A 13,742-nucleotide genomic window follows, 5' to 3' on the forward strand; every position below is an offset into this window, starting at 1 on the left:
GCTGGTTTTGCTTGACAAAATTCACGGTTCAAGATTGATCTTCAAATAAATTTTGAAATCGTTAGGGCATGTACAATGATATAACATCTTAGGGCATCTCCAACCGCGCGACTCAACGGACGCGCTGGGCCGTCCGTTTTGGGCCGTTTGGGTGTCCGCGGGACGGAGCCCCGCGTCCGCGCGTCCGTTTGGGTGGCGCCCTGCGCCCAACGCAGCGGCCACCCATTTGGCCATTTGGCATATTTCTTTGAGAAATAGGCCATCTGGCCACCCATAGTTATAACAAATATAGAATCATACGTTGAAATTATAGAATAATATCAAATAAAGTGTTGCATGATGAAGAAATGAAATGTGACATAGTTCGAAGAAATATAAAAATTACAAATTGAGATTGTCAACTCAATTTGGGTGCTCTAGGATCTCCTTCTGCCTCTTCTCGAACCAAGCTCTCTTCGCCTCGCTCATGTTGGTCAAGTCGGCGTTCATGATCAGGTTGTCCTCGGCTAGCCGTTTGAGCTCAACTTCCTTCGCCTTCAACTCCACCTCTTGGGCCCTTGCCGTTGCTGTGAGCTCAATTTCTCTCTCTTTGAGCTCAATTTCTCTAGCTTTGGTCTTGGCCTTGACCTCTTCAATCTCAAGCTTCTTCTTTTGGACATCGAAGTAGTTCTTCATGTCCTCATCTTTCTCCCGGCGCCTTCTCTCATCCCTCTTGTCCGTGGACACCTCTCTGTCGGCATGCATCTCCTTCAAAGTGCCGAACAATAGCATGGACGAGGCATCACGCTTCAAGTTGGCTTTGGTTGCCTTGTGGCCGCGAGGACGACTTGCACGAGAAGCGGAGCTACCGCAAGGCTGCCCACCATCAAGGTCAATGACCGTGGGATCTTTGGCGGTCTTGTTGTCAGTCAAGGTCGCCATGTACCCCTCGTACCCCTCCTGGAACTTGGGGGTGCCTTGGAGTTGCTTCCAACAATGAGGGAAGGCAAAGGTCTTATCGCCATTGTTGCATTTGTACCATTCCAAAGCTTGCCACACCTAGAGCAAAGCAAGAAAACAATGATAAACATAGGTGCAAACATTGGATGACTAAGTCGAGGTTAAGAATCATACCAAGTCCTTCACACCCATGCCACTAACGGGGATCCGCTTCACGTGTTCATACGCCGCCTAGAACTTGTTTCATTCCGTTTGAATTGCTCCCCGCCTCTTTTGGAGCGATGTCTCGCTGCGGTCGCTCTCAAATGGCTACTGTCCGTATTTGCGATGTTCATGGAAGTACTCGAAGATCCGGCGCCAGAATGCGGTCCCCTTCTGCTCGGCACCCGTCAATGCATCTTGCCCGACGGTCAACCATCCATCGACGAGCACCTTGTCCTCCTTCTCCGTGTAGTTGCTGGTTCTTTTGCTTACGCGGCGACCTCGAGCTTGTGCAGCTGCGGCTTGCGTGAGCTCCTGGCCGAACAACGGCTCGTCCTCGATGTTAATGCTACCGGGACAGGCAGTGCTGTCCTGCTGTGTGTCAATGGGAGGTGGCTGGGGAGCCTGCTCGGTTGAAGCATAGGGCATGGTCGTCGGCATTGTCTGCGTGTAGGACGGAGGGGCCTGCACGGTGGACGATGCCGGCATCGGAGGCGGCGCGCGCTCGGCTGACAAATCATCGAGCAGGTTGCGTGCTCCGGCCATCGCTGCTGATCCCATGTGCTTGGGGCCTTTGGAGTTCGCCGGCGCACGGTTCAGGTCAATGGACGAAGGAGACGGCCCCGTGAAGGACTCGCCCACCTCCGGTGACCCATCCCGTGACGGGTACGCGTACCACGCCGACTGCGCCCCCAATTCCTGCGCGACGGGCGTGTACCCAAACGGGGCAGTCGGCAGGGATGTCGACCTTGGAGGAAGGGGCCGGGTCACGGACGAGGCCAAGCTCCCCCCCGAGGCCGTGCCGGCGCCCGGGAGGATCAAGTGCTGAGCGAGCGCTGCGTGGCCGTAAAAGAGCATGGCATGCTCTTGCATGACGTTCGCCTTCGCCTCCGTCTTGAGTTGGAGGAGCTGCTCCGCCGCCCGCTGCCGATCCTCCGCGGCAGCGACATCCCTCTTTCGTTGCTCGAGCGCCCTGCGGCGCTCGCCCTGCTTCTTGCTCTCGATCTTCCTCTGCTCCGCGGTGAGGTCGGGCTTCGTCTTCTTCGTTTCCTGCCCGACCTCCACCACCACCGGAGCGTCCAGTTCAGGAGCCTCCGACACGGGAGGAGCGGCAACGTCCTCGAGCAGTGCCTCGTCTCCGATGGTGGCAGTGCAGGCGGTGGCGGCGGCAGTCGCTTCGTCGGCCATCTCTAGGTTTTGGGAGTGGAGTGGAGTGTTTCTGTTTTGGGAGACAGACAGGCGGGCCAGGGGCGGACAAGGGGTGGACGCGAGCGACCAGCATTCGGCGTCCGCGGCCACGCAAACTCGCCCCAGATTTGGGCCGGGTTTGGGTCGTCCCGGACGCTGTGGCCATCCGTTTTAGGGATGGGTCCGCGCGCTGGGCCGCGTTTTTGTCCGGCTCGACCCATCCGGATGAGCGGGCGCGGTTTGGGTCGCCCCGTTGGAGATGCCCTTAGAGCATCTCCAGGAGCTCATCTATATGGACATGTATAGCAAATATAGAGGAGAGACCCCCAAAAAACGTCTCCAGCGGCACATGTATATGGACATGGGTCGATACATGACCATCCAGCTCGCGGGTGCGTCCTTCACTTCTGGGTGACCAAGCCAGGATCATCGCTCCCTCGCCCGCGCGATTCCGCTCGCCTCCCGCGCGATTCTGCCCGGCTCCCGCGCGAATAGGAAGTTGCAGGCGACGAGGAGGAGGACGTCGGCGCCTGTCCGCGACTCGCCGAAGGTATGCGCTATGTACCTTTTTCATTTGCATCGCCGCGCGGTAGGTAGGATGGGGACGGCGGCGGCGCTGGAAGTAGGGCCAGGGCCGGGGCGGCGCATGCGAGATGGGGACGGCGGCGGCGCTGGATGAAGGGCCCGGGGCGGCGCAGGCGAGTTGGGGACGGCGGCGACGCTGGATGAAGGGCCCAGCATGGCGCGCAGCGAGTTGGGGACGGCGGCGGCGGCCGAGATGGGGCGACGGGGGCGCTGGATGAAGGGCCCGGGGCGGCGCAGGCGAGTTGGGGACGGCGGCGGCGGCCGAGATGGGGCAACGGAGGCGGCTGAGATGGGGGCCGGAGGGCAAGGGAGGGAGCCGTCGTCGGGCGCCGTGCCGGGAAGAAGCATGGGAGCAGGGGGTGGCGGCGGGCATGGGAGCCGGCGCCATGGTGGTAGGGAGCAAGGGAACAGCGGGCGGCGGAGGGCAGGGGTCGAATTTCTGCTTTGCTACTGTCTCTGTCTTGGTACTGCATCACATGGAAGTTGATTTTTCTGCTTCACTACTGTCTTGGTACTGCATCTATATGGAAATTTTTGTACTGCTTTGCTACTGCAGTGAATACATTGCTGTGAATTGATTTTGTGTAGACACTAAATTGTGATGTTGTTTATTGTAGATGGACAATTCAGAGATGAACAGCTCACCGGCACCTACTTCTGGATCTTTTTTGGACCTGTTAAATACTGGTTCCGGTGACATGAATTGGGGTGACACACAGAATTTTAGCCCAATTGGAGAACAAGTGACAACGCCAATTGAAAATATTGTTGCATCTGGTAAACCCAAACCGAGTAGAAAGGGTGTTCCGAAGGGGAAAAATTGGTCAAGTCTTGAGGATAAGGTGTTGATAGAATCATGGGCAAACACAAGTTTGGATGGGGTAGTGGGAGCCGATCAAAATTCAGATTCTGTGTGTCACCCCGGAGAAGAACAAATCCGGCATCTCTTCCTCTGTCAATTATCTGACGTCCAATCTTGGAACCGCCACGGCGTCGGGCATTTCCCTGCTCTTCCTCCTCGGCGATTGCTGCCATAATAAGTTCATCGTCGCCTGATGAAGGCGACGATGAATTCATCATCATATCCCAAGAGGTGCTCATTGTATCGTGAGAGAGTGGATAAAGAGCAAAGAAGCTACAACCAGGAATGTAGTGAGAGAGGTGGGAGATGGTGGTATATATAGATACGAAAATATAGCTGTTGGGAATATAGCCGTTGGGAATCTAACTGTTCAAAAAGTATCTGTTCAAAAAATAGAGCCGTTGGAAAAAATCTGTTAAATAGTAGTTATAGGATAGTATTAAAATATAGGAGAGAGAATATAGATGTCCTGGTTATAGATGATCTGCTGGAAAACTGGGGACATCTAAAAAGGAATCTTTATAGATGATCATCTATATGGAGATATAGAGGACCAAATTTGGATGAGCTCATGGAGATGCTCTTAGCAGTGTCACGTAGGATAAACGTTAAGATGTAGGAAAGGGAAAATTCAACAAAGATGTGTTTTCTCTTAATTAATAGATGATCTCTTAGCACAATTTCTCTCACTACAAATTTAGAATATCTAGTTAGTAAAGGTAAGACTAAAAAAATGGTACATTGTACATCATATTTTACTGTCATATCTAGATTAAGTGGCGTGTTAAGATAAAACGGGTCTTATCAACCATTGCACATGCACTTAGAGAATGTCAGGGCGACCCATTCTGTCCTGGAGTCCACGCGGACTGATAGAGGCAGCGCATGCTCCAGCGGCGCGACCCAACCAGACCGAGTCACACGGACCGACACATCCATTGAACAAATTTGGGTCACGAATGAAGGAGATATGCCCTAGAGGCAATAATAAAGTGGTTATTATTTATATCTTTATGTTTATGATAAATGTTTATATGTCATGCTATAATTGTATTAACCGAAACATTAGTACATGTGTGATATGTAAACAACAAAGAGTCCCTAGTATGCCTCTTAACTAGCTTGTTGATTAATGGATGATTAGTTCCATAATCATGAACATTGGATGCTATTAATAACAAGGTTATGTCATTGTATGAATAATGTAATGGACACACCCAATTAAGCGTAGCATAAGATCTCGTCATTAAGTTATTTGCTATAAGCTTTCGATACATAGTTACCTAGTCCTTATGACCATGAGATCATGTAAATCACTTATACCGGAAAGGTACTTTGATTACACCAAACGCCATTGCGTAAATGGGTGGTTATAAAGGTGGGATTAAGTATCCGGAAAGTATGAGTTGAGGCATATGGATCAATAGTGGAATTTGTCCATCCCGATGACGGATAGATATACTCTGGGCCCTCTCGGTGGAATGTCGTCTAATGTCTTGCAAGCATATGAATAAGTTCATAAGAGACCACATACCACGGTACGAGTAAAGAGTACTTGTCAGGAGACGAGGTTGAACAAGGTATAGAGTGATACCGAAGATCAAACCTTGGACAAGTAAAATATCGCGTGACAAAGGGAATTGGTATCGTATGTGAATGGTTCATTCGATCACTAAAGTCATCGTTGAATATGTGGGAGCCATTATGGATCTCCAGATCCCGCTATTGGTTATTGGTCGGAGTGAGTACTCAACCATGTCCGCATAGTTCGCGAACCGTAGGGTGACACACTTAAAGTTGGATGTTGAAATGGTAGAACTTGAATATGGAATGGAGTTCGAATATTTGTTCGGAGTCTCGGATGAGATCCCGGACATCACGAGGAGTTCCGGAATGGTCCGGAGAATAAGATTCATATATAGGATGTCATTTTATGTGAATTAAAATGATCCGGAAGGTTCTATGGAAGGTTCTAGAAGGTTCTAGAAAAGTCCGGAAGAAACCACCAAGGAAGGTGGAGTCCCGGAGGGACTCCACCTCCATGGCCGGCCAACCCTAGAGGGGGAGGAGTCCCAAGTGGACTCCCCCTATGGGGCCGGCCACCCCCCACATGGAAGGGGGGAATCCCACCCCAAGTGGGATTCCCACCTTGGGTAGGTTTCCCTATCACATGGAAGGTTTTGGGTTCGGGTCTTATTCGGAGACTTGTAGTCCAACACTTGGGGCTTCCACCTATATAATGAGGGGCCAAGGGGAGGGGGCCGGCCACCCAAGAACCACAAGGTGGCCGCACCCCTAAAGTGGCCGGCGCCCCCTCTCCCCAAACCCTAGCGGCCTTTCTCCTCCACCGCATCCCGCACGCTTAGCGAAACACCACCGGATTTCTCCACCACCACCGACACCACGCCGTCGTGCTGTCGGATTCAAGAGGAGCTACTACTTCCGCTGCCCACTGGAACGGGAGGTGGACGTCGTCTTCATCAACAACCGAACGTGTGACCGAGTACGGAGGTGCTGCCCGTTCGTGGCGCCGGAGGGATCGTGATCAAGATCTTCTACGCGCTTTTGCAAGCGGCAAGTGAACGTCTACCGCAGCAACAAGAGCCTCATCTTGTAGGCTTTGGAATCTCTTCAAGGGTGAGACTCGATAATCCCCTCGTTGCTACCGTCTTCTAGATTGCATCTTGGCTTGGATTGCGTCTTCGCGGTAGGAATTTTTTTTGTTTTCTATGCAACGTTATCCTACAGTGGTATTAGAGCCGTGTCTATGCATAGATGGTTGCACGAGTAGAACACAATGGTTTTGTGGGCGTTGATGCTCTTGTTATCTTTAGTTTGAGTACTTTGCATCTTTGTGGCATAGTGGGATGAAGCGGCTCGGACTAACTTTACATGACCGCGTTCATGAGACTTGTTCCTTGTTCGACATGCAACTTATATTGCATAAGAGGCTTTGCGGGTGTCTGTCTCTCCTACTATAGTGAAGATTCAATTTACTCTTCTATTGAAAACATTAGTATCAATGTTGTGGTTCATGTTCGTAGGTAGATTAGATCTCTCTCGAAAACCCTAAACCACGTAAAATATGCAAACCAAATTAGAGACGTCTAACTTCTTTTTGCAGGGTTTGGTGATGTGATATGGCCATAATGTGATGATGAATATGTATGAGATGATCATTATTGTATTGTGGCAACCGGCAGGAGCCTTATGGTTGTCTTTAAATTTCATGTTGAGTAGTATTTCAAAGTAGTTGTAATAGTTGCTACATGGAGGACAATCATGAAGACGGCGCCATTGACCTTGACGCTACGCCGACGATGATGGAGATCATGCCCGAAGATGATGGAGATCATGTCCGTGCTTTGGAGATGAAGATCAAAGGCGCAAAGACAAAAGGGCCATATCATATCACATATGAACTGCATGTGATGTTAATCCTTTTGTGCATCTTATTTTGCTTAGATCGCGACGGTAGCATTATAAGATGATCCCTCACTAAAATCTTAAGATAATAAAGTGTTCATCCTTAGTAGCACCGTTACCAAGACTTGTCGGTTCGAAGCATCTCGTGATGATCGGGTGTGATAGAATCAACAAGTACATACAACGGGTGCAAGACAGTTTTGCACATGCGGATACTAAGGTGGCCTTGACGAGCCTAGCATGTACAGACATGGTCTCGGAACACGTGATACCGAAAGGTAGAGCATGAATCATATGGTTGATATGATGAACACTTTGAAGTGTTCGCCATTGAAATCACACCTTGTCTCGTGATGATCGGACTTAGGTGCGGTGGATTTGGTTCGTGTGATCACTAAGACAATGCGAGGGATATTGTTTTGAGTGGGAGTTCACCTAGATTTTTAATTATGTTGAATTAAAATTTGAACTCAATTTGTCATAAACTTAGTCTAAACTTTTGCAAATATATATTGTAGAGATGGCATCCCCAATCAATTTTAACCAGTTCCTAGAGAAAGAAAAACTTAAGAGCAACGGTAGAAACTTCACCGACTGGTTCCGTCATGTGAGGATCTTTCTCTCTGGCGGAAATCTGCAATATGTGCTTGATGCACCGCTAGGTGACCCTCTATGAAACTGAAACCGATGAAGTAAAAGCTGTTTACGAGACTCGGAAAACTCGGTACTCTCAAGTTCAGTGTGCTATCCTGTGCAGTCTGGAATCCGATCTTCAAAAAAGTTTTGAGCACCACGATCCTCATGAGTTGATGAAATAGCTGAAAGCTATTTTTGAGACTCATGCAGCCGTGGAATGCTATGAAGCATCGAAACAATTCTTCAGCTGTATGATGGAAGAAGGCAGCTCCGTTAGTGAGCACATGCTCGCCATGACCGGGCATGCGAAGAAACTCAGTGACTTGGGAATAGTGATTCCTAACAGACTGGGGATTAATCGTGTCCTTCAATCACTGCCACCAAGTTACAAGAACTTTGTGATGAACTACAATATGCAGAACATGAACAAGGAGTTACCTGAACTCTTTGGCATGTTAAAAGCTGCTGAGATTGAGATCAAGAAAGAGCACCAAGTGTTGATGGTCAACAAGACCACCAGTTTCAAGAAACAGGGCAAATCTAAGGGAAAATTCAAGAAGGGTGGCAAGAAAGCTGCCACGCCTCCTATGAAACCTAAGAACGGACCTAAGCCTGATGTTGAGTGCTATTACTGCAAGGAGAAGGGACACTGGAAGCGTAATTGCTCCAAGTATCTGGATGATCTGAAGAGCGGCCTTGTCAAGAAGAAGAAAGAAGGTATATCTGATATACATGTTATAGATGTTTATCTCACTGGTTCTCGTTCTAGTATCTGGGTATTTGATACTGGTTCGGTTGCTCATATTTGTAACTCGAAACAGGAACTAAAGAATAAACGAAGACTACTGAAAGATGAAGTGACGATGCGCGTTGGAAATGGATCCAAGGTCAATGTGATCGCTGTCGGCACACTTCCTCTACATCTACCTTCGGGATTAGTTTTAAGCCTAAATAATTGTTATTTTGTACCCGCGTTGAGCATGAACATTATATCTGGATCTTGTTTAATGCAAGACGGTTATTCATTCAAGTCTGAGAATAATGGTTGTTCTATTTTTATGAATAATATCTTTTATGGTCGAGCACCAGAAAATAATAGCTTATTTCTGTTAGATCTCGATAGTAGTGATACGCATATAAATAACATTGATGCTAAGCGAATTAAATTGAATGATAATTCTACTTATATGTGGCACTGTCGTCTTGGTCATATTGGAGTGAAACGCATGAAGAAACTCCATACTGATGGATTACTTGAATCACTTGACTTTGAGTCACTTGATAGATGCGAAGCATGTCTAATGGGAAAAATGACTAAGACTCTATTTTCTGGTATGATGAAGCGAGCTACTGACTTATTGGAAATCATACATACCGATGTGTGCGGACCAATGAGCGTAGCATCACGCGGTGGTTATCGTTATGTTCTAACCTTCACAGATGATCTGAGTAGATATGGGTATATCTATTTCATGAAACATAAATCCGAAACTTTCGAGAAGTTTAAGGAATTCCAAAGTGAAGTAGAAAATCAACGTAACAAGAAGATTAAATTTCTACGATCTGATCGTGGAGGTGAATATCTGAGTTATGAGTTTGGCATGCATTTAAAGAAATGCGGAATACTTTCACAATTGACACCGCCGGGAACACCTCAACGAAACGGTGTGTCCGAACGTCGTAATCGAACTCTCTTAGATATGGTTCGTTCTATGATGTCTCTTACTGATTTGCCATTATCATTTTGGAGTTATGCATTAGAGACAGCCGCATTCACTTTAAATAGAACACCATCAAAATCCGTAGAAACGACACCGTATGAATTATGGTTTAATAAGAAACCTAAGCTGTCGTTCCTTAAAGTTTGGGGTTGCGAAGCCTATGTAAAGAAGTTACAACCGGACAAGCTAGAACCTAAAGCGGAGAAATGCATCTTCATAGGATACCCTAAGGAAACTATACGGTACACTTTCTATCACAAATCCGAAGGCAAAATCTTTGTTGCTAAGAACAGAACCTTTCTTGAGAAAGAATTTCTCACTAAAGAAGTGACTGGAAGAAAAGTAGAACTCGATGAGATTGATGAATCTATACTCGTTGATCAGAGTAGCGCAGTACCGGAAGTTGTACCTGTACTGCCTACACCGGCAACAGAGAAAGCTAATGATAATGATCATGAAACTTCGAACGAGGAAACTACTGAACCTCGCAGATCGACAAGGGAACGTGCCACTCCTGATTGGTATGATCCTTGTCTAAATGTCATGATTGTGGATAACAATGATGAGGACCCTGCGACGTATGAAGAAGCGATGATGAGCCCAGATTTCAACAAATGGCAAGAAGCCATGAAATCCGAAATGGGATCCATGTATGATAACAAAGTATGGACTTTGGTAGACTTACCTGATAGCCGAAAGGTCACGAGAATAAATGGATCTTCAAGAGAAAACAGATGCTGATGGTAATATTACTGTCTATAAAGCTCGACTTGTCGCAAAGGGTTTCCGACAAATTCAAGGAGTTGACTACGATGAGACTTTCTCACCTGTAGCGAAGCTAAAATCTGTGAGGATTTTGTTAGCAATAGCTGCATTTTTCGATTATGAGATTTGGCAGATGGATGTCAAAACGGCGTTCCTTAATGGAGACATTGAGGAAGAGTTGTATATGGTACAACCCAAAGGTTTTGTCGATCCTAAAAATGCTGACAAAGTATGCAAACTTCAGCGTTCAATCTATGGACTGAAGCAAGCATCAAGAAGTTGGAACCGACGCTTTGATAAGGTGATCAAAGACTTCGGGTTTATACAAAGGTCATGGAGAGGCAGGTATTTTCAAGAAAGTGAGTGGGAGCTATGTAGCATTCCTGATATTATATGTAGATGACATATTATTGATCGGGAATGATATAGAACTATTAAGCAGTGTAAAAGGTTATTTGAATAATAGTTTTTCAATGAAAGACCTTGGTGAAGCATCGTATATATTAGGCATCAAGATTTATAGAGATAGATCAAGACGCCTAATAGGGCTATCACAGAGTACATATCTGGACAAGATTCTAAAGAAGTTTAGAATGGACAAAAGTAAGAAAGGGTTCTTACCTATGTTACCAGGCAAGGTCTTGAGTAAGACTCAAGGACCGGCTACGGCAGAAGAAAGAGAAAGGATGAGTAATATCCCCTATGCCTCGGCAGTAGGATCTATCATGTATGCCATGCTATGTACTAGACCGGATATAGCGCATGCTGTTAGTTTGACTAGCAGATATCAAAGTGATCCAGGAATGGAACACTGGACAGCGGTCAAGAATATCCTGAAGTACTTGAAAAGAACTTAGGATATGTTTCTTTGTTATGGAGGTGACCAAGAGCTCGTTGTAAGTGGTTACACCGATGCAAGTTGGAACACCGATCCCGATGACTCTAAGTCACAACTGGGTACGTGTTTATATTGAATGGTGCTGCAAAGTAAGCTGGGCAAGCTCGAAGCGGTGCACGGTGGCGAAGTCTTAAAACGGAATCGTAGTACATAGCGGCTTCGTAGGCTTCATCAGAAGCGGTATGGATGAAGAGGTTCATTGTAGAGCTCGGTGTGGTTCCTAGTGCATTGGACCCATTAATCATTTACTGTGATAACATGGGTGCCATCGCCAATGCACAAGAGCCAAGGTCACACAAGAGGCTGAAGCATATCAAGCTGCGTTACCACTCGATTCGCGAGTACATCGAAGATGGAGAAGTAAATATTTGCAAAGTACGCACTGATCTGAATGTAGCAGATCCGTTGACTAAAGCTCTCCCTAGGGCAAAGCATGACCAACACCAGAATGCCATGGGTGTTAGGTATATTACAATGTAATCTAGATTATTGACTCTAGTGCAAGTGGGAGACTGAAGGAGATATGCCCTAGAGGCAATAATAAAGTGGTTATTATTTATATCTTTATGTTTATGATAAATGTTTATATGTCATGCTATAATTGTATTAACCGAAACATTAGTACATGTGTGATATGTAAACAACAAAGAGTCCCTAGTATGCCTCTTAACTAGCTTGTTGATTAATGGATGATTAGTTTCATAATCATGAACATTGGATGCTATTAATAACAAGGTTATGTCATTGTATGAATGATGTAATGGACACACGCAATTAAGCGTAGCATAAGATCTCGTCATTAAGTTATTTGCTATAAGCTTTCGATACATAGTTACCTAGTCCTTATGACCATGAGATCATGTAAATCGCTTATACCGGAAAGGTACTTTGATTACACCAAACGCCACTGCGTAAATGGGTGGTTATAAAGGTGGGATTAAGTATCCGGAAAGTATGACTTGAGGCATATGGATCAATAGTGGGATTTGTCCATCCCGATGACGGATAGATAAACTCTGGGCCCTCTCGGTGGAATGTCGTCTAATGTCTTGCAAGCATATGAATAAGTTCATAAGAGACCACATACCACGGTACGAGTAAAGAGTACTTGTCAGGAGACGAGGTTGAACAAGGTATAGAGTGATACCGAAGATCAAACCTTGGACAAGTAAAATATCGCGTGACAAAGGGAATTGGTATCGTATGTGAATGGTTCATTCGATCACTAAAGTCATCGTTGAATATGTGGGAGCCATTATGGATCTCCAGATCCCGCTATTGGTTATTGGTCGGAGTGAGTACTCAACCATGTCCGCATAGTTCGCGAACCGTAGGGTGACACACTTAAAGTTGGATGTTGAAATGGTAGAACTTGAATATGGAATGGAGTTCGAATATTTGTTCGGAGTCTCGGATGAGATCCCGGACATCACGAGGAGTTCCGGAATGGTCCGGAGAATAAGATTCATATATAGGATGTCATTTTATGTGAATTAAAATGATCCGGAAGGTTCTATGGAAGGTTCTAGAAGGTTCTAGAAAAGTCCGGAAGAAACCACCAAGGAAGGTGGAGTCCCGGAGGGACTCCACCTCCATGGCCGGCCAACCCTAGAGGGGGAGGAGTCCCAAGTGGACTCCCCCTATGGGGCCGGCCACCCCCCACATGGAAGGGGGGAATCCCACCCCAAGTGGGATTCCCACCTTGGGTAGGTTTCCCTATCACATGGAAGGTTTTGGGTTCGGGTCTTATTCGGAGACTTGTAGTCCAACACTTGGGGCTTCCACCTATATAATGAGGGGCCAAGGGGAGGGGGCCGGCCACCCAAGAACCACAAGGTGGCCGCACCCCTAAAGTGGCCGGCGCCCCCTCTCCCCAAACCCTAGCGGCCTTTCTCCTCCACCGCATCCCGCACGCTTAGCGAAACACCACCGGATTTCTCCACCACCACCGACACCACGCCGTCGTGCTGTCGGATTCAAGAGGAGCTACTACTTCCGCTGCCCACTGGAACGGGAGGTGGACGTCGTCTTCATCAACAACCGAACGTGTGACCGAGTACGGAGGTGCTGCCCGTTCGTGGCGCCGGAGGGATCGTGATCAAGATCTTCTACGCGCTTTTGCAAGCGGCAAGTGAACGTCTACCGCAGCAACAAGAGCCTCATCTTGTAGGCTTTGGAATCTCTTCAAGGGTGAGACTCGATAATCCCCTCGTTGCTACCGTCTTCTAGATTGCATCTTGGCTTGGATTGCGTGTTCGCGGTAGGAATTTTTTTTGTTTTCTATGCAACGTTATGCTACAACGAATGCGTCGAGCCGAACAACGCACTCGTCCTCCTGCGTCAGTGGCCAGCGCATCCTTCGCTTGGACACTCCAGGCCCTCCCAAAATGGCCAGAACAGACCAGATGCACATGGCTGGAAGCACTGGCTGGCCGGACATCGGTCCAATTTATGTCCGCAAGCCGACCCAAACGGATAGAATTGGACTATTTGGGTCGCTGTTTTGGGTCAGCCTACTGGA

This window comes from Lolium perenne, chromosome 2 (genome assembly GCF_019359855.2).
Source record: "Lolium perenne isolate Kyuss_39 chromosome 2, Kyuss_2.0, whole genome shotgun sequence".
Lineage (NCBI taxonomy): Eukaryota > Viridiplantae > Streptophyta > Magnoliopsida > Poales > Poaceae > Lolium > Lolium perenne.